The sequence below is a fragment of the Lepisma saccharinum genome, chromosome 15 (genome assembly GCF_977018435.1).
Source record: "Lepisma saccharinum chromosome 15, izLepSacc3.1, whole genome shotgun sequence".
Taxonomy (NCBI): domain Eukaryota; kingdom Metazoa; phylum Arthropoda; class Insecta; order Zygentoma; family Lepismatidae; genus Lepisma; species Lepisma saccharinum.
The window spans coordinates 47,116,982-47,139,983 of NC_139243.1; the positions used below are offsets into that span (position 1 = coordinate 47,116,982).

At 38.0% G+C, this 23,002-nt stretch overlaps 1 protein-coding gene across 5 annotated transcripts in view; it reads left to right on the plus strand.

The window, feature by feature from the left end:
• The window catches only part of LOC145999699 (uncharacterized), an 80,644-nt gene that overhangs the window by 20,264 nt on the left and 37,378 nt on the right, over positions 1-23,002 (plus strand). For 2 of the 5 annotated variants that reach the window (XM_083136943.1, XM_083136948.1), the window contains exon 1: positions 19,372-19,460. The exons of the other annotated variants lie outside the window; for them this stretch is intronic. The gene's annotated coding sequence lies outside the window, so the exon portion shown is untranslated. Of the gene's footprint in view, positions 1-19,371; positions 19,461-23,002 lie in introns of those variants that run through there. 5 annotated transcript variants of the gene reach the window in all.

Genomic DNA, 23,002 nt, shown 5'->3' on the forward strand with positions numbered 1-23,002 from the left:
TTTACTGAAACTGACGTTCTGGTTCTCTTGCTCACTGAGTACTCCGAAGAATTCCGCAATACAGTTCCAGTGAAGAAGGGTGCGGTTAAAATGGACAATCTTGTGCAAGACATGCATTCACGTAATGTCAATTTAATCTGCATTTCAACCACAAGCTCAAAACTCTGTTGCACAAAGCTTTTAGACCATTCATCTGATTCCTCTAGAACTTTTGTATTGAATATCACTTGCTTGCAGAAACTACATAATTTGATTTGCTCTTCATGCGTCAACAATGAAGGTGTTGTTATAATTTTATGTACAGATGAGAAAACATTGCGAGAGAATAAGGAAAATCTCCAGAAAATGTTAAAATATTTCAAAGGAAGTGCTGAGAAAGAAGGAAGAAAAGTTGGCTTAGAAACAACAGTAGAAAACACAAACAAGAAGCTTTCAAAATTTGTGCTTGTGATTGAAACTTCAGTGGAATACAACACAGGAGAAATGTTGGAGATACACAAACCAACGTGTTACAATGATCATGCCTACAGTTTCAATTCCTTTTCTGAGGACTTCAAACAATTGCTAATGAAAAAAGTAATTAGCTTTCAAAATGCCTCTGTTCAACTGCATGATATTGTAGGTGTAAAACACATGCCATGCCTTGGTCCTCAAGTAATAGAGGCCTTAGTGACACAGGGAGATATTGTGGTAGGTAAAGATCCAGGGAAAGTACAAGACGTCGTTGAGAATTTTGTCGCACGTAACTTGTATATTGAGAATGCAGTGAAAAACAGAATATTGTACAGTCCGATTGAAGATTTGTTTGTTATTGTGAACCTAAATTGTGACATAAGTAGAGATTTGGAACATGAAGATGGCAATCTTGGTGAAATATTGAAATTATGCAAGGGAAGGGAAAACATTTTCCTGTTGCATGTAGAGGTTGCCAACAGGAAGTACATATCCTTGTGTGAAACATTTCCTCAGAAGAACATACATAAATTATATATTTCCAAAATTTCACACTGGAAGTTTGTACTAAGGTGGAGTGATACTTATGGTTTCATACGTGGAATTCAAGCTTCTGCATATAATAATTTTCGCTTTGATATTCAAGACATTTCAGATAAAATGACTGTGATTATAACTGCAGAGCCAGGAATGGGAAAATCGACTCTACTCAGTTACCTAGCCCAGAAAGAAAAGGAACGTGATCCTAGAAGGTGGGTTGTGAGAGTAAATCTTAAAGATATAACAGATGTATTGTCACGAATGCAAGATAATACAAGTTTTGGAGACTTGTCATACATCTTAACAGATTTGCTTAACGATGACGACAGTCTATCTAAGTTGTTATTCCGGCATTCTCTGGAACATACTCATAATTTTTCCCTCTTCTTGGATGGATATGGTGAAATAGAGTTCGAGCACAGAGAAAAGGTTAACCAAATCTTACAAATGCTGCAGAGAAACACTAATGGGAGGGTGATTATAACATCACGACTGCATTACAAAGCTGAACTGGAAAGAGCTGCATCGTGCATTGCACATCGTTTGAAACCATTTTTAAAAAATCAAAGTGAGGAATATTTGGCAAACGCTTGGAGAGAGAAACTTGGTCTAGATGATGATGAAACCGAACGCGCTTATGTCTATTCGAGGAGCCTTTTGGAAGCATCCTCTATGCCAGAAAGTTACCTGAAAATGAGTTTTGTAGATACACCACTCCAGTTGATGTTGCTTGCAGAGGTTTACGAAGAAAGCTGTAGAATTTACTGCAACGCATCTGATAACCATTTTAACATAGACGAAACTATGAATGTGTTTCAGCTGTTTGAGAAATATGAAAGAAAGCGCTATTCGCAATATATTCAAGAAGTTGTTTCAGATAGAGGATTGTTTTTTGAACGAATCTTAGATCTTGTATGTGATGAACATAGAAGGATTTGTATTACACACGCCTTAAATGCATTATTTCATGTTGGGTCCAGTTCTGACCATCGTGAAATGCAGAGAGACAACAAGGTGCTTGTTGATGATACTCAACTTCTCAGAATTGGTATTCTTCAGAAAGCTAACGGTGTAGATCTTAGTTTCACTCACCGTATATTTTCTGAGTATTTTTGTGCAATTCATTTCTTTGACATGTTAATGTCGAATCATTTGAGAACGGAAACACTAAAGCTGTTACAAGAGAAATTTTACAAATCACAATATTTGATAATACGTACGTTCGTGGACAGTATGGCTGCAACAACAAAGCTTCACACTGCTGTGATATTTAATGATCTTGCTACAGTATACAGAGAAATAGAGAAAGGTGAAGGAATAAATAAAGGAGACAAACTTCAAAGAACGGCAGTTCACCTGGCTGTAGCTTATACACATCACGACATACTTCGACTCCTCTTGGGCAAAGGCTCTGACGTAGTCCAAAAGGATGTACTTCATAATCTAACAGCAGCGAGATTGGCTGCTTGCTTTAAATACTGGAAGTTATGCAGTATATTTCTCACTACCGAGAAGAAAGTACAATTAAAGAGAGAGGAATGGTGTATTCTCTTCAGATATTTATGCAGGAATGGAGATTTGGAACACCTTAAAATGATGCTTAAGCATCTATGCTCATCGCAAGGAAAACCTCATTCATCAATTTCGAAGATTGTTTTATCTACTGATAAACACTCTAATACCGGGTTACATATTGCAATAGATCAAGGTAACTTTGAAGTTGTGAGCTTCATAATAGATATTTACAAGAAGTATTGTGAGGTAAGCATTGTAAACGTAATATTCTGGATGAACAAATATTGGAAAGCGCCTTTGTTGATAGCTGCATATTCTTGTCGTTTGAAATGTGTGCAAGTAATGCTTGAGAGTATAGAAGTAAGAGACATTGATTTCACAGCTTTATTGCCACATGTCATGGGAACTATGATAATGGCAGCTTCTGAATGAAGGAAAGCGAAAGCTCTTCAGAGTGAACTGGAAAGCCGAGAGAGCGAAGACCATCAAGCGCTTCAAGAAGCTATCCAAATGAACGTCTTTTTAAAGCTAATGCAAAAGGTGCGTAAAGGAAAAGTAAGTACCCGTAGTTTCAAGTACAAACCGAGAGGTTTGGACAATTTATATGACAAAGTAAAGCCAACTATAGGCAAACTCAACCCTTACGCGAATCTAAATTTCCTATCAAGGATATCATTTCTGCATTTTGTAGCTGCTTACGGAACTGAATACTTCATAAGATATCTTATCTCAAAGTATGACGAAGAAGGAGAAGATGTTTCATCATTAATCTGTGAAGAGGACAACCAAAGGCATACACTGCTGCATTATGCATTGTGGAGGGAAAGAGAACAGCTGTTTATATACATGTTAAATCTAGTCAAGGAGAAGGAACGTGTAATCTCACGAGAAGACTTTTCACAACAGACATTCTTACATGTTTCTGCTTTTTCTGGACAGAAAGCAGTCGTAAAATTCCTGCTTCAGCAAATGAAAACAAATGGAAAGATTTTTTATTTTGGTTCTGACCAGAATTACCCTGAGTTTGGAAGTAATGAGAACCAACTATATGACATGTTGTTGGAACAAATTCTTGCAAACAATAACACTACTTTGGGATTTATTTTGCAGGGTGACTTTTCAGGAAAAACAAGCATCGATTATGCTGAAGAACGAAATCACACATATATTGTGAATTTGCTTAAGGACGAGGTTAAACAAGAAGTCGAAAAGATTTTACATAATGACCCAAGGGAAATGATGGATCATTCCTCCTTTTCATGCCATGATCTTGTTGAGTATCTCCTGAATAAAAACTGGAGCAAGGAGAGAAAACTTTTACATTACATTACTCAAGTAGACACGGAGGGTTATTCGCCACTGTCATATGCTGCAATTAATAATCATCTCGAAATATGCGAACTGCTACTTGGCACAATAGAGAAGGAAGGAGCCCCTCTTGTTCATCATCTCGCATCCCATACATTTGTGGATTATTCATTACCTTTGGAAAAACATGCACATTCTCTGCTCGAGTGCGCTGTTTTATCGAGGAACATAGAATTGCTTGAGATGATCCTTAATAAAATTATGGAAAGTGGCAGAAAAGTGACTAATTTCATCAGTAACATTGGAAAAAGAGGAAGTTCATTTGTTGAGTTATTGCAAGACAGCACTGAAAACGTTATTCTGTGTTTATTACAGAAACTACAGGAGGAAGATGAACATTTCTTGATAGAAATCTTACATCAGAAATTAAAGGGGGAAGACAATTTGATAACTTTTGCTATCAAACATGATTACGTCGATCTCACAGACTTTCTGTTTCAAATAATACAGAAGTTCAAACGTCGAGCCCTAAGATTCAGAATCCAACTAAGTTTTCTCCAAACTGCTCTTTCACATTCTAGCACAAATGTTGCTCTCTATCTTTTGTCAAGACTAGAACAAGAAATTGACGAGGAAATATTCCAGTACATTTGCAGCAGTCAGTGTACTACACATTGTGCAATTTTACCTAGTATGACTTTACTGGAATACTCTCTCAGCAGAATGGAGAAGAGACGACAGAATACTCTGAAATATATTTTAGACGAAAACACGCTTGGTGAAAGTGTTTTAAGTTTAGCTTCTGTTCGTGGTAAGGAAGAAATTGTAATCCGCCTACTAATGGAAATAGGTAGGAGAGGAAAGTATGTTCTAAAGGAAGTTATCAAAACAGAGAAATATAGGAAGACACTACTTCATAATGCAGCTAAATTTGGTCAGGTACGCATATTGGAATTCATTTTCCATTGCTTGAAGAGCAAGGCAAAGAAAAATGAATCCAGCATTTTACGTTATTTCAGTACAGAAGATTGTACGCATAAAACCCCACTTCAGTATGCAATTGAATACAACAGAACTGTAGTGGTTAAATTTATCTTCTCAAAAGTAATAAAAAATGAGAAAGATATTCTACGGTGCTTTTCTATAACCCATGATCAAGGAATGACAATTCTGCACTTTGCTGCTAAATATGGATCCGCAGATTTAATTCAGTATGTTGTTTCCAAACTGCGTGGAAGTGGTGGGAACGTTGTGGAGTATCTTAAGAAGGAGGATCGAGAAGGAAAAACTTCTATTCGCCATGCACTTTCAGAGAGGGCTTTGCCACATGAAGTAATTCTGGCTCAGGGACCCTCGTCAGGGAAATGCTCAAATGAGTTAATAGTTCTTCTGCGAGAATTAGTGAAAGACGAGAAAGAGATGCTCCTTTACGTGGCAAAATACATGGATTTGATAATAACATATATTGGTAAGCACAAAGACAGGGAGGTTCTCGAATTCCTTATGCAAAACGCCAGGCTTGATCTTCTTCCTAAAGAGTACTTTCAAGACATCCTCTTGCTCTGTGTTAAATCCAGATGGGATGAAGATTGTATGAGCATGGTACTCGATGCTCTAGAGGCAGCAGGTGAGGAGAGTCTTCAGTACATTGCTCGGAAAGAGAATGGTTGGTCTGCCTTAGACCATGCCATTCTTTCCTTCAATTATTCATGTTCCGAGTATTTTGTGCAAAAGATCCTTGAAAGAGGAGATAATATACTAAATTACTATACTAAGAACTTGCATGAGTATAGACTACCTTATTTTGGCGATTATTACATTGGTCAAGGTGTTAAAACAAAATCATTGGTAAGGAAAGTGTGCTCACAGTTTCTCGAAGAAGCAAGTTTTGAAAGTTGTTCGTTTGAAATTGTGAAGTTGCTTCTCTCAACACTAGAGGAGAACGAGGAGGATATTATGCTGTTTCGTCAAGAAAATGATGCACTTACATTAATATACAATGCGGTAGAACATGGCAATGATGATTTGTTCAAGTTTCTACTTGAAAAGATTGAAGATAATGGAGAAAATATTACAAAATACTTTACGAGAAAGGAATCTGAAATTATATCGATCTTACGCACATGCTTAATACGAGGTCGGAAGGAGTTATTTCAGTTAGCCATCATGAAATTGATTGATGTCCCGGGTAATGTAGACTTTTTAAATCATATTTCCCAGAGATATTATTTTGAATATAGTCTAATTCATAATGCTTGCATGGTGAAAGATGCATTTTTCATCCAATTTCTAGTTGAGAAAATTAGAGAAAGTGGAGGAAATGTCTTAAGATACCTTTCAGAGCCATCCCGATCTAGGAGAACTCCACTTTATTACGCTGCTAAAAATGGAAATTTGGAGGTTATGGAATTTCTTATCACAACCATTGAGAAAAATGGGGGCAGTGTTTTGAAGTATATTTCACAGGTGGACGATGAAAACACATCTACCGTTCATTATCATGTACTAAACAATAGAACGATATGCATTAGAACAATTGACGTGGATGATGTGGGCAAAACTATCCTTCATTGTGCTGTAGAAAATGGAAGATTGGAGGTTACAGAATTCCTCATCAGAACCATTGAGAAAAATGGGGGCAGTGTTTTGAAGTATATTTCACAGGTGGATGGAATAAACAGATCACTCTTTCATTATGCTGCATTAAATGGGAAGGTGGAAATTATGGATTTCCTCCTAAAAACACTTAAGAGAGAAGAAGAAAAGGTGACACCTAGCACCATTAAACATTAATAATAAATACTGACCAACATGTGAAAAACGTCCAAAATCAATTGAACTTGTCCATAATATTCTCTAAATTTAATGTCTCAAATATTTTGTCAACATCCGAAAAATCACTTTATGCAAGAATTACTAATTAGACATGCTTCGTAATACTTCCCAGCAGGTTTCTTAAAGGTCCAGGGATTTTAAACGAATTCAATTCCGGTCCAGGAGAGAAAATCATGAAGCGTAAATTGGTTCTGGACTGTAAAGAACCTTTCTATCTGTAAAGCATTTCAATTCGGTCCAGGAACCTTTTTTCCAGATCATTTTGAATTCGGTCCAGGAACGTTTTCTCCGGCTGAATTTAAATACGGTCCAGGAACCTTTTTTTCTGACTGAATTTCAATTTGGTCCAGGAACTGTTTTCACCAGTTCAGTTTAAATACGGTTCAAGAACCTATTTTCTGGATCAATTAAAATACATTCCAGGAACCTTTTTTTTTAATTAAACAGAACCAACTTGGGTAGAATTTAAATTGTGGGAGGAGAAAGCTACGCGTCGTGTTACGGTACAAAATAGAACTCATTTGAATGTATGGATTTCTGGATCTTTAGCAATCTCAGGGATGGTAATTTCTAGGAATTGTAAATAAATTCAATTCAGGTCCTGAAGAGAAAATCGGCAAGTGTAAATTGGCTCTAGGCCTTAAAGAACCTTTTTATATATAAAGCATTTTAATTCGATGCAGAAACCTTTAGTCAGGATGAATTCAAATACGGTCCAGGAAACTTTTCCCCGCTCAATTTAAAAATACGCAACTTGGACCGAATTTAAATTATGCGAGAAAAAGGTTCCGGTCCTACAGCGGAACCCAATAGAATCCATTAAATTAATGGGTTCCTGGAACTTTAACAACCCTACTTCACAGGACCTGCATTACAATCTCAAGTATTCAGTACTCTGTTCGCTTTATTTTTAATATGGGAACATCAGATCACATGTCTGTATATTAAAAAAAAAAAAAAAACTATCTTTGCATCTGGCATCGGCATTAGAAGGAAACATTTAACACTAATCTTTTTACAAAATGATAGCACAGAAATGATTTGTTATTATGTAAATTTATGTTAAATCTTAACGCTCAATTTAAAATTAGTAGCGGCAGCTAGCTAGCCAGCTAGCTAGACGGGCAAATTACGCTGTCCCAGCACTTTCTATAAAGAAGGAGAAGGAAAAAATTGCAGTCATTTGTAGCATTTTACTGGCGTGAAACAATAGCTGTAGGAACAGTATCGTGTACGAAAATAAGATTATCTTTACGCAGTGTGCTCCTTCTATTGAACTTTCGTGTGCGTGTGAATTGGCAGTGTTTTCCCCCGAACTTACTGAAACAAGTGACGGAGGAGGTGAAGTCAGTGGTGCAATCCCCTGACATTCTATCGATGATCAAGGATTGCCTCATAGACTCAATCACAAAAGCAGTGGTGGCTCGTCTACAAGATCTCCTCGACTTTAACACAGAGAAAGTTCACCAGTTCGAGGAAGAGCTTAGGAGGAAGAATGAAGAAAACCAAGAGGTCAAGAAACAGCTGGTGAAATTAGAAGAAAAGGTGGTGGATCTGGAGCAGTATCAGAGGCGGAACAGTATCCGGATATTCGGGATTCCGGAGACCCCGAATGAAAACACAGACAATGTCGCTCTCTCTCTCTGTTTGAGGAACAGCTAGCAGTGAAATTGCAGCCATCTGAAATATGCAGGAGTCACAGGATAGGGGCCGAATCTGAAGGTAAGATCAGACCAATCATTGTTAAATTTACAAACTATCATTCCCGGGCCAGAGTTTTTAACTCCAAGAAAAAGCTTAAAGGTAGTAGAATCTCTATCAAAGAAGACTTGTGCTTCTCCAGATTGCAGCTCTACAGGGGAGCAATCGAGAAATTCGGTATGAAGTGTGTGTGGACATTCGATGGCCGCATTGTGGTTAAAAGAAACAATGTCAGGCACTACGTCACAACTTTTGATGAACTTGGTCGCCTCTAAAACAAAACACAGTGATCGTTTGCTGGGAACATTGCTATTCAACCGCCTTTTAGTTTGTGTCATTCTCAAGTGTTTTTTATTTTTATTTTATTTTCGTTCTTTTTTTTCTCTTTTTTCTTTTTCATTTTTTTTAATTCAAATTTTCATTGTAAGAATTGAAAGTACCTTTTCAATCTCATTCAAATAATTTTAAATAGCTATTAATTATTTCATATCATCTACCTCATTTATGCAAATGTCTAAATTTCACTCTCAGGATCTCAAATTTTTAACACCCCCTACTTTTACAAACTCACCCCACAAGTCCGTACTTATCTTCCCCGATCCCCCCAGATGCACTGAACAAACAAGGAGAAGACAGTTTACGAATTGCGCCATAGCTGATACTGAGTTTGCAACACTTGCAGTCACACCGCGGTCATTCGCGTCCGCAAGAAATGGCTGATTTTCCACCCCAAGTAGCTAGCCTCGAAGACACCCCCTCCCCAACCGCTGACCCACATTTCAAGGGGCCGACAGGTTTAAAGCAAGTGCTTTTGAGGTCGTATCCTACCCTGCCGGACGTCCAGCTCGCACAGGGGGAAGGCCACATTCACATCTGCCACCTCAACGTTCAGTCCCTCGACAACAAATTCACGGAATTCTCCGCATCCGAAATAACAAAATTCGATGTTATCGCATTGAGCGAAAAGTGGCTTCAATCATCTATTCCTGACCCTCTATACAGCATTCCAAATTTCCATCTCTTTAGAAACGACCGAGACACCCGGGGAGGCGGTACCGCTATTTTCGTTAAGAACAACCTTCTTGCCTCTAACGTAATTTCGGTCAATGAAAGTGACCTTGAAGGACTATGGGTGCGAGTTTCGTGCCCAAAAACAAATAAAAGTGTTATCGTAGGTTGCGGATATAGACCTCCCAGCGGATCGGTTGTAAAAGCGTGCGAAATCTTGCAAAGGATGATCGGTAGCTTACCACCGAGCCATCTATCAATATTCCTTGGAGATATGAATGTAAATTTGCTGAAAGATGACAAAGACTTAGATACGTTAATGGAAACGTTATCAGTCCTAGGACACAAACAACTCGTTACTCTGCCTACAAGAATTACGTGGACATCCGAATCGTTAATCGACCACATTTATTCCTCGAACCCTCACTTGCACACAGTCACACGAACTGTCTATGAGGACATGAGTGACCATTTTCTCGTTTACACCACACTCAAAATTAATATAACGCGCACGCCAAGGAAGCTAATTACTACCCGTAAAATTCATAAAATATACGAACCTAATTTTTTCACCTTCGCGTCCTCTCTTCCGTTCTACGCAAGTACATCTCCCGACTTAACCGTGGACGACAAGGTCAGTCATCTGCAGTCTCTCATTTCGACTGCACTCGGCGAATTTGCTCCCTTGAAAACTCTCAGGGTGAGAGAAAGCGGGAAGCCCTGGATCACCCCTCAAATTATTAAATTAATTTCACAGAAGAACCGCTTGTTCAAGAACGCGGTGGATCCTTCTCGTGACTATACGTGGGAGCAATACAAATCTTTTAGAAATCATTGCACAACAATTACTAGGCAGGCAAAAGTAAATTACTACCGAGATATGGTGAACCAGACCACTAGCAATAACAACTGCAAATGGAAGGTTATCAATGAGATCACGGGAAGAGAATCAAAAACTACAATTAATCATTTACTAGTCGACAATGTCCTCTTAACCAGCCCGTCCGACATAGCTCATTATTTAAATATTCATTTTTCTAATATATGCAAAGCATCGGCGCACGTTAATCCTCGCAATTCGAACATAAATATTCTAAGAAAAGACCCCAATTCAGCTGTTGTCCAACAAATTGAAGAGTTCTCATTAAAATCTGTTACGGTCGATGAAGTTTTGGTAATTCTTAATAAATTAAACGTAAAAAAGGCAGGAGGTTCGGACGGCATTCCCAACAGCGTTCTGGTGGTGTTGGCCCCACTTATAGCGGAGCCCCTCGCCGACATAATAAACACGTCCTTCAAACGTGGCCAATTTCCAACGAGCTGGAAGCACTCCATAATAACCCCAATTCACAAATCTGGATCTCCTACCCTAGCGTGTAACTACAGGCCGATTTCCTTAACCTCAACATTAAGCCGAGTTATGGAAAAAGTAATAGAGAAGCAACTGACAACTTTCCTGGAAGCCAACAATCTGATGTCTGATCGACAGTATGGATTCAGGAAGGATGTATCCTCGGAATTATTATTACTTAGTTTAATTAATGAATGGCGCGAGACACTGGACAAAAAAAGCAATTCCCTAGTTGGATTAATTTCCCTGGACGTATGCAAAGCCTTCGATACCGTTGATCACAATTTGCTAATAGAAAAATTAAAGAACAGATTTGGTTTCAATAGCAAAACAATTCTCTGGATGGAAAGTTTTCTCGCAAATAGAAAAATCTCAACGAAAGTAGGATGTTCACTTTCCACCGAGCAGTCAGTGTCTGCAGGCATTCCACAAGGCTCTATACTTGGCCCAAAATTATTCAACCTATTTATTGACGATATCACACTAATAAATTCTGATTTGTCGATTACTCTGTACGCAGATGACTGCCTTCTCGTCCATGTTGGAGATACGTACCAGGATGTAAAGGAGAAAATGGAAAACTCATTCCCCAAAGTATTAACGTGGTACAACATGAACAACCTGAAACTTAACGTTGCAAAGACGAAGGCCATGGTGCTTCACACCGGTAAGGGAATCCCGGCTAACACGATAGATATTACCCTTAATGACGCCAGAGTACCTTTGAGCAATCATTTAAAATATCTCGGAATCATTATCGACCCTCAGCTAAATTTTAATTATCAAATAAATAACTATATTCGTAAAATCTATCACCATATTTACATATTTCGAAAAATTCGTAAATATCTCAATAGAAATCTGAGTAGACATTTCTACCTTTCATTTATTCGTCCCGTATTCGAGTATGGTGCTAGTCTTATTTTTGGCGGTAACATAACTCATCTGAAGAAGCTTGAAACTATCCAAAACAATTGCTTAAGAATCATACACATGCACCCCCAAGAATATAATTCCCAACAATTGCGCAAGATTTACAATATACCTACAGTCACTTCCAGAATACATTACATCTACTTGAATAAGGTATTCCATAGCATACATAACAAATCATCTCCATTGCATCATAGGATTAAGCTCCGCTCAGAGTTCAGCACCCGAAACACCAGATCGTCCTTACATAGAGACCTTGTAATCCCCAAACCCAACAAAAGCAGATTTGGTCAGAAGTCTTTCTCGTACTTAGCAGCGGTAACCTGGAATTCACTCCCGACGAAGATCAAACTCAGTACCAGCAAAGCGCAGTTCTGTCGTCTTCTACGTTCACATGTCTATAAATTCTAACTCCAGTAATATTATTTTCAGTGCTTACCCCCCCCCTCACCATCCCCACCCACACACATATATTTTAAAATTTTCATCCCTGTACTTCGAACAGCAATTCCATACACACTCATATCCAAACCCACACACCTTTACACTTTCTTTTCTTCTAAATGTGTATAACTCTCAAACTTTCTTTATTTCATTGCTACTATAGAACACTATATATAGCTACTAATGTAAATTCATCACATTTTCCTTAGATGTAGCTTTTGCATATTTTTTTACTATATAGGGCATCAAGTCATTATTTGTATTAATTTTGTTCAAAATGAAATGTTGTATGGCTTAATTGTAACCCTATGGAAATAATAAATAATAATAATAAATAATATGTATATACAGTATCTATGTGTGTGTGTTTTATACAAATGTAGATACATAGAGAGGGCTGTGGTAATAGCTATATTACGGGGAGTCCAAAATTTGTAGATCCGGCACTTCTTTGCGGCTAAATAGCTAGCGGCTCCTGTAACTCACCCAGTGCATTATCTGCTCTTATCTTTGTGTAGTGAATTATGGCAACTAATTGAAATGTGTCAGTCTCAATCCGTGCACCTTGTATTAACCACGTGCAGATTGTAGCTTTAGTAAAAGAATGACCTAAACAGCAAGGGCACTTAACTAACGATGTGGCACTTCAACCAGAACACAGATTCCTTTGTGCTCTTAATAAAGTGATGGATGAGAAAAGTGTGGATGTGTAGATTAGTTAAGATCGTGAAAATGGTGTTGAAAAAAATAATGGAGATATCTCTTCAAATGAATTTGTTAAAATCCATTAAATATCTTGTGTTTATTTTATTTCCTCTTTCTCATGGTTTGAAATTATAAATCATTGAAAGTAGGGCACAAAATCCGAAGATAATATGGTGGTTAAATTATTTTTCAGACACCTATTTCTTCACAAATGTGAACAATGTGTTAATGGGTGAACTCACGCACGCATGGTGGTAAATCAAATGGGAATCAGTGCCTTGTAAAAGTTTTCAATTTTCTTGATAATATTATAGCATTGTTTGTCTAGGCTATAATACTAGGTTAGATTAAAATTAAGTAACTTATTTTATTATAGAGAATATCTAATGTGTGTTTTTTTATTATGACTGTCATTTGTGTTCTTGTTGTGTACGAGCTTCTGTTTAAATGGTCTTGTATGTAGTATACATATATGAATTAACAGAAAGCAAAGAATCTCGTATGTAAGTGTCAAATATATTTCAAAGATTTTGGAATATTATTTCTGAGGCTGAGAACTTTCCAATGATTATTTTCTTCATCTAAATGTAAGTAAATATGTGAAAATGTAACTAAGTGCACAAAATGTAGATAAATATGTGAAAGAGTAAATAAGTGCAAAAAGTGTGTTTTGTAATGTATAATTTCATATTAAACTATAAATACCACAAAAACAAAATGTAACAAACAATTACTTTAATCACTGTTACGTTTATTAGATGCTGAGTGGAATTCAATGTAATCATATTACGTTTAATTCAGGAATTTCGTATTGTAAATATTTGTTCTTGTATTAAATACTATATAAATCGGATTTAAATACAAAATAATGGACACTTGTTTTTTTTTAAATCACTTATGTCAATTAATAGATGCCAAAAGATATTTCACATGATAAGCCGACCTTGTATATAGGGTTCAATAAACCAGTTCAATGGAACAAAAGTAGGTAAATTTTTTCCCTACATCACCAGTCCTGTGCTGCAACTAACATGATCATGGCACATTTTAGTTCTGATTAATTTAGGGTGTTTAGCATGACCGCCCGAAAGAGAAGGGGCATAGTGGCATTAGATATCCCTGAGATATCTAGAAAGAGATTATGTGAATCGAATGGTGATTTTTATTATAAATAATACTGCTTTCTGTGATCTACAGGCTACTAGTTATGTTTAAGAAAACAACAACAAAGGAACGTTTTCACGACAGGCATTAGAATAGTCTTTTCTGCGTAACTAGGGATGTGCGTGCGCGGGACAAAAACTTTTGGTCGGGTTGGGATTATGAAGGGAAACTTTTCTAATCCTGTGGTTCGGGATTCGCCATTTCAGGAGCAGTGTCGGGATGGGAAGCTTTCGGAATTTTCCGATGCGGCGAAAATCTCGAACTCTACGCACTATAGAATGAATGAATTGTTGTTTTAAATCCACTTTATGCACAGAAAGGCTAATCAGGACTGGACCTACAGTTTAAAGTGGAATCTGAACCACTGTGCTATGAAGTACACTAAAATCTTGTCTCAGCTAAAATCCTTCTTTCGGGTTTCTTGCAGGCAGCATGCATGCCTCTTTGTTCGGTGACATTTCTTCCTCTAACTTCTCTCTTTCCTCTTTTACATCTAGTTTTTCTTTCATTTGTTACTTTTCTTCTTTAGCTGCTTTCTATCCTTTGATCCTTCTCTTCCTTTATAAACCAATCAATGACTCAGTTGATTGATTTGCTTTATTTTATTTCGCTTTTCTGCTACTTTGGGCTAATGGCGAAGGTAGAAATGAGTGATGAAATTCATGAAGGAGCAGCCATGCCCAGGGCGTGATTTGAACCTGTGACACCTGGCGTGGTAGCGCGCTGTGCCAACCACTCAATGATCCAGTGTTCTGGATATTCTCGGAAAGGTTCTCACATGCTCAGCTTTCTCTGGCCCTTCCTCGGCAGTCACGGGTCGGACCCCGTGGCCGAGAGGTTAGCTCATCGCGCTGCAATGCTAGGGTTCCCGGGTTCGAATCCCGCTCGGGCTTGGATGTTTGTGAATGTCCATTCATCAATTTCATCATTTCATCACTCATCCCCATCTTCGGAAATTAGCCAAGAGGCACAAAACGCGAAGTAAAATAAACTAAATCACTCACTCACTCATTCACTCGGCAGTCACGGCAGGAATCTGTGACGTTCCTTTCCGAGCAAGGATTCCTACTTCGCGGTAGCTTGCCTAATCTCCTTGAGCGGTGGTGTTATGAGAGACAGGGGTGCCCACAGGGAGGTTCATGACGCGCCTGCGTCATGGGAATTTTTTTGGGTGACAAAATTTTAGATCAATTCCTTATATCTTAACACACAAATGGCTGGGGGTCGTTTCTTTGATATCGCGGCGATTGGGTTAAAATGAAACACGATCTCTTATGCCCTTAGAATCAGGCCCCCTCCCCCGTTGGTTCAGCAGGCCCGTACCCAGGATTTTTTGAGGGGAGCCAAGCCCGAAACCTTGGTTATATATATATATATATATATATATATAAATTGTCGTGAAATATATGTCAATTATTATATAATTAATTAATAGCATTAAATTATTTATTTATATATATTTATAAACATATATAAACAAATTAATTTGCTCCATTTATAAACTATTTCAGTTCTGTTTTCTTCTTTATTAGTGACATATTCGACTTAATATTATATATATGCTGCATTGTTACTATTGAAATTCTATTGTCGTCCTGGCGTAGTGGTTGGAGTGCTGATGCACGTTAAACCCGTTAAACCCTCCGAATCTTACACATTTTACGTTCCTGCACCCAATCAGGTGACTATGGTTGGCACCTCCTGGCGCAAGGATGTAACCGTCAGGTTATCATTGCTGTATAAATTCTTAACCTTCTTCTACCCCTGCAGGATAAAGGATCGGCCTCTGTGGCTCAGATGGTCAACTAAACTTTGGATGGTTGGAGGAATTTATCACTGCTACATACTACATTTTGCCATTAACGTCGTGTTATTGTGGAGACCACAGGGGCCTATCGTGTGCCATTTTTCTTAAAATCAATTTTCCTCCTTTTCTTCTTCCTTCGGCATTCATTATTGGATGGCACAATGTATAAATCTCTACCTCCTGTAAAGTCCCTATCGTCAAGAAAGAAAACGTAATTGATTGCATCTCTCTACGACAATTCGTTCTGGAGCTATGCTTTTTGTCCTTCGCGACTAATTTGAAAAGCGCGCGCTTGAAAAGGTCCCGAGCAAAGAGGCTATCCCTCCGCTCGAGGCTCCGTCCGCTACTCCAACACGACCACGGTTTCCGCCTTCTGATTCGTAGTCGGTTGTTACTCGAACTGTCTTCAGGGAGAGAGTGGAATCCTTGAGAAATCAAGATACATCTTCCAATTGTGTCACGATACGTTTAGCTTACGACCTTAACTCTAACTGTTAATTTCTACTGACTTTTGAAAGGTATGAAAAATTAACTTTGATTGATTTGGTACATTTTACTTCCATTTTCTGCCACTTTTGGCTAATAGCAAAGATGAGGATGAGTGATGATGAAATTGATGAAGGGACACTTAACAAAGAACATCCATGCCCAGGCCGGGATTTGAACCTAGACCCCCTGGTGTCGTAGCGCGCTGTTCTAACCAATCCGCCACGGATGCCGGCGGGTGTATGTTTAAAACAGAGAGAGGCATTAAAGGATTACTAACACAAGCGTTCGAAGTGAGGGGAATCCAGGGAGGGTCGTATTCCTCCAGCTAGCTATATTTTCACAAAGCATCCCCCAGCTGTCTCATCGTCACAATGTTAAACCATAGGAGCATACGCCAGCGGCCGTGGTGGAGTGGTTAGCACATCGCGCTACGACGTCAGGGGTCCTGGGTTCGAATCCCGGCCTGGGTATGGATGTTTGTGAGTGTTCATTCATTCTGTGAGTGTGATCACTCCAAGAAGCCTGGTAATGGACCATGGACTAGTGAAACTTCATCCACGGATCTGTCATGAACTTTACATTTATCCATTGGATGACGTCCAGGAACCTCTAGATGCGGAAAACTAAATCCAAGTCGAAGAAAGGAGACTAAAGCAGAAGCCATCATCCGGTCTAGTAACTCCCCTCACTTTGAGAGGCTAAAGGATCTAAGGATCCACAGTATTAATCTTAATTATGTATCAATGTTCTGTGCTTAGTATACTGTATTATATTTCTTATATAATCATCAAATTATTTATTCTATTTTATATCATATCATATTATTATATGTTGCTAAGCAAGGACAAGGGATTCTAAATTGTGATTGTGATGTCTTAAATACTTTTACTAGAGCAAACATCATTGGAATCGGTCTAAGGACCATGACTGAATAAGTCAATCATTTCTGACATATCACTTTCATTATTATTTTCTATATTATTTATATATATGTTGTTTCAATTTATTCATAGTATATATTCTTTCATTCTTTCTTATCTTTATTCTGACACAAATACTATACATAGAGAAAACATCCAAACAGTAAACACACCTTGGTTTTTTCAAGATAGGCAACAAGGTTAATTACCTCTCCACCATCACCTGCATCCTCCGTTCATCCTTTCCTTTGGGACACTACCGCTCCTGGTAAGATTATAGCTAGATTAGCAATCGACGCCAAGTACGCCAGGAGAGAGGGTGATATGTGTGAGTGGCGAGAGGAGGCTGGAGGACCTCGTCCCTCAGTGTCCCTATCCTGTTCATTCATCAACTTCATCATGTCATCACTCATCTCCATATTCGCAAATTAGCCAAAAGTAGCACAAAAAGCGAAGTAAAATAAACCAAAAAAATAAACATAGGGCCATACCCTAGGTAACCCTAATTCTGGTTGAAACTTCCTGCAGCTAATGTTTTACACTTCAAGCGCTGAGAATTACACAAGATTCTTGTATTTAGACGTGTAGTTCTTGCGTTGTCTTTGTTTTGATGTAAATGCGGTGCTACATCTGAACTGGAAATTCTGTGTGACTTTCAAGATTTCTACCTACAGTGTATTTTGGAAAGGCTGTTCTAATAAGTTATCTGCCAATGAATTGATTTTTGCACCTATTGCTTCAATTTCCATAAGTTACCACAAGTGTTCCACTCTCGAAGTCCAAGCAACACGTTACAAATTACGGGAAACACAAATTCACAAGTGGCTAAAAAGGTGTCGCAAGTTAAACAAACTTTTCTTCTGCCCGTGTTCCTCTTCTGAAAGGAAGGTTTGCTGCTCTTACGCATTGTGTGAACAGACACGCATTAGCTCTGGAACTGAATGCTTTCATGAATAATCTCAGTACTTTTCCTCTCGTTCATGAAGTAGTTATTTCAGGAACCATCAAATGCTGCACATTACCTCTGTCGGTCTCAAACCACAGATTAGTATGGCGTCAATCTCACAACTCCGAAAATTTTCTTTGATATCTTGTCTTCCAAAGTCAGCATTCTAGGAAACGATTCACTCCGAATCCAGCCATTAATCACATGTAACTTCTAGGATCTCATGTACGGAATGAACAGGAAGTCAAAAGCAGTAGGAAATATTTCACTAGATGAGGTATTCCTACCACTCACATGGTTCGTTAGGTGTCTGTAGTGAAAAGTGACATACAACAGTTCTTGATCGTACTGTGTCTCACCATAACGGATGTGTTGGAGATAAAAAGAGTATAATTCCTACTGTATTTAGTGCGACAAACTGTTCCACTCTTTGTTGTTCTCATTAGTTTTTTTTTATTTTCGCGAATTGTCATCTCATGTTACATCATTCTTTATACAAGCATCTAATATGGAGAAGAATTTCGATGGTGTACAATTTCTCGATCTATGAACCTGTTCCATTCAAATTAATTGTATGTCTAATTCTACTTTTAAAATGACAAATTTCTTGGTACTGAACAGGAACATATTGTGAGTTTCACGGGAATCAGACTTTTTTGATATGGGTTTCTAAATCCATTTTACACACAGATAAGTTAATCGAGACTGGACCTACAGTTTAAGGTGGGAACCGAATCATCGTGCTTTGTGACTGCACCGGGCATCCAGTTTGGATCTTCTTGTAATCAGACGTGTTGCCACGAATGAGTTGATAACATTTCTAAACATGATATGATGCTTATATCATTAACAAGTTTACATGTTAAAAATTAATTCCAATTTAATTTGTGTTAAATGTGTCAATTTTATTACAGGTGAGGAATGAAATTCAACTTCACAGGGTCACTAGGAGTCTAGTGGGGGAAATTACCATTAATTTGCACCTTGCAAAGCGGCATACTTTTGAAGTCTTGTGTTAGAAATTAAAGTTATAGTTATTATACATGCTGTTTTTCGATATTTCAAACCAAAATTAACTTGCCTTATTATTATTTGGTTGTGAAGACCTTGCCCGAATGTTTCCATGACTTATTTCCACCTGTTACGCCACTAACTACTGGATTGCGTGTGCATAAAGGAGTGAGAGGAGAGGGCCATGAGGTAAGTGAGTGAGTGACCTTGCTTTGCACATTCTACAGCGACAATTACTCTCGGAGGAGACATGTCAGTACACGCATCGCTTCATGGTGCTGGTAGAGCTAATACTGAAGCGTGTTGGGCAAACACTCGAAAAACAGCCAGGTAAGTGTAATGGGAATTGCTTAAAAGTGAGAGAGAGTGAGTGCAAAAGTTATTGTACTGGTTGCTGTTTTTTAAGTCCACTTTATGCACAGTAAGGCTAATCGGGACTGGACCTACAGTTTAAAGTGGGATCCGAACCAATTGTGCCTCCACCGGGTATCGAACCCGGGACCCCTCGATTACAAGGCAATGACGCTACCACTGCGCCATGGGGGAGGCCCTTTATTGTATTGGTGAACCCCTTGTTAGAATCATAGTGAGTGAAAGAAGCAGCTTACTTGCAATGGTGTCCACTCACCTACTTGGTGCGAGGAGGTAAATCAATTTTTAAAAGATTGATATTGTATCTAATGAAGAATATTGCGAAAGTGAAAAATAAACAAGCACGAAGAGAAATCATACTTTCAGAGAAGGAAGGAGTAAAAGTAGCGAAATTACAAGCTTCCATCAACCACGTTCGTTCTCTTTTACAGCTACACAAAATTTTGTTCGTGGTTAATGTACACAGTCCTTCTGATGTTAATTTTATACACTTACCCCCCCCCCCCCTGCTGCCGACGACCACATTGTGAGGAGGCCCCGACGATTAAGACCATTAAGACCCCGCAGTGTTTTCTGTGAGTTTTTGATATTTTGGATAGAATCACACATACACACACACACACACAGGCACAATTGCTGTCGGTGTGTATAACTATAGATTTATTAAAAATTATTTTGCTGCTTCGCTCGCAATACGAGCGTATTCTGTAGCAGTCACACATCCAGTTTTTCTTTTGCTAAAATCAGGGGCGGCGCTCGAAAATTTTGACCGGGCGGGAAGGAGCTAAATATGGATAAATTAGGGTGGGCAGATATAAAGTTTGTCTCTCACAAACATTGGGTTACGAGATCGTTACAAGGGAAAAGTAGGACATGATATTCCAAAATGTAGGACTTTTAAGTCAAAATGTAGGACACAATATATTGGCAATTAATAACTCATTTCCAGAACAAGTTAGAGAGTAATTTGAAATTGACACTTTTCAGTTTAAAAAATATTCTTAAGGAATTCTTAAATGCAAAATTCCCAAACAATACAATACACCTCTTACTTCTCAGAGGAGCCAATTTTTCTCAGAATTTGAGGTTTAGTTAAGATATATTTTTGAGAAACTGAACAGTCAAGCTATTTGAAAATATATTGAACCCAGTACTTAACGTTTTACAAACTTTATGAAAGAAATATCTCTCTCATGAGTCCGTTGTGCTGATGTTAAGGAAAGTACTCTCTCAACATTTGCATTATGACTCGGCAATTACCAGTGTTCGGAAAGTTACTTTTAAAAAGGTAACTAGTTAAGTTACAGTTACTTGCTTAAAAAAGTAACAGTTACAGTTACTTATTTTAAAAAGTAACTCAGTTACAGTTACTCATTTTAAAAAAGTAACTCAGTTACAGTTACTCATTTTAAAAAAGTAACTCAGTTACAGTTACTCATTTTAAAAAGTAACTCAGTCAAAGTTATTCATTTTAAAAAGTAACTCAGTTGCAGTTACTCATTTTAAAAAGTAACTCGGTTACAGTTACAGTTACTCATTTTAAAAAGTAACTCTGTTACAGTTACTCATTTTAAAAAGTAACTCAGTCAAAGTTACTCATTTTAAAATGTAACTCTGTTGCAGTTACTCATTTTAAAAAGTAACTCAGTTACAGTTACAGTTACTCATTTTAAAAAGTAACTCAGTTACAGTTGCAGTTACAGTTACTCATTTTAAAAAGTAACTCAGTTACAGTTACAGTTACAGTTACTCATTTCAAAAAGTAACTCAGTTACTCATTTAAAAAAGTAACTCAGTTACAGTTACTCATTTTAAAAAGTAACTCAGTTACAGTTACTCATTTTAAAAAGTAACTCAGTTACAGTTGCATGTACTTCAAAAGTAACTGTAAGTTACTTTTACAGTTACTGTCTGCTGAAAATTTTCATGCAACCAAATTACACAAATCGATCATTAATTGTAATAAAATATTTTGTGAAGACTAACATGTATTTTACTTATGTTACTGGTCCATAATATAAGTCTTCGTATATTTATATTTATTACAAAATAAAGTGCGCTCCTGTGCTTTGCGCGACGCCATGAAGGCGTATATGGGGTGTGGAGTTAGAGCCCCACACTTTCTTGATCATGGCCGAAGGTGGGGGTCATGTGATCAGCACCACGTCCCTGGCATCCATTAACCCCCAGAGTTTCCACCAGACACCCACTTTATACGACGCTGGGTGGGCGCTGGAGCCGCTTCAACAGGTGGAAAAATTATTGGCTCTACCCCACCAAGGATCGAACCTGGGGTCTCTCGCATGGTAGTCAGGCAACCAAACTACTTTTTTTTTTTTAAAGGAATACGCCTATGCGGTAGTATCCCCGTTATTCACATTTTCCAATTTTCACGTATGTCAATTTTCTGTTTTCTGTATTTTCATTGGAACAAACACAAACATCCACGTCCGAAACGAACTAGAATCCAGGTAAAAAAAGTAAAAAAGGTAAAGTGTTCCCCTGTGCATAGCACCACGCCATGAAGGCGTATAGGGGGTGTGGGGGTAACGCCCCACACTTTCTTGATCCGGTCGTGAGTGGGGGGACCCCTGACATATAGTGCGTTGTGCTAACCACTCCGCCACGGAGGTTGGCCTGAGCTACTGCGACTTAAACATTTGTATTTATTATCATTGTTGTTCTTAAGGAACGTCCATTGGAGTGGGGGGATTCTAGAAAATGTATAGAAAGAGAGAAAGAGAGAATATATTCTAAGAAGGGAGGTCTGTCTCGCATAAAGGGCGTGTCAGAGAGACATAAATTTGTAGTAAAATTTCAAGTGTTTATGAACCAGAAAATGATAAAAATTAAAATGTAGCAGCCTATAATTGTGCGTTATCAATGAAGGTGAAAATGGCATTTTAAACTTACCCTTTCAATTCTCTCTGAGACGATTACATAAACAGGCGAGAATGATTGTTAGGGTCTTCCTGATTCTTTCGTTTGCTACTTGAGTGTTGTAATTCACTGTTGTATCAATAATCTGTCGTATCTGTTATTTCAAGAAAATGGCTTCTCATCTAAATCTTAAACGAATAGCACTTAACAAACTATATTTCTTTTTTCAAAATGTCCAGAAATGATGAATAATCATAAATAAGTGAATTCTAACCGGAAATAATTTTACTTCCATTTTTAAATTATCAGGAACTGAGATAAATGAGAACACGTGGAGACAATTCGCGACCTTAAAGTAAAAAGGTTCTATCTGCACTTTTGTGCGAAAATGAGTTTGTGACCTTAAGCAGACCATTGATTTACATTCTTTGTACTCCGTAAAGATCGTGCTTCGAAGTATATTAGTTTCGAAGAAATCAACGGGGTAAAAAATTACTATCTGCAAATGAGGTTTTAAGTTTGGGGTAAACAAGTTATATCTGCTTTGTTTCCGGTCTTTGTGTTCAGTGCATAGCGTATTGTTGTATTGCAGCAGTTGGGCTAACTGATGCCCAACTGGC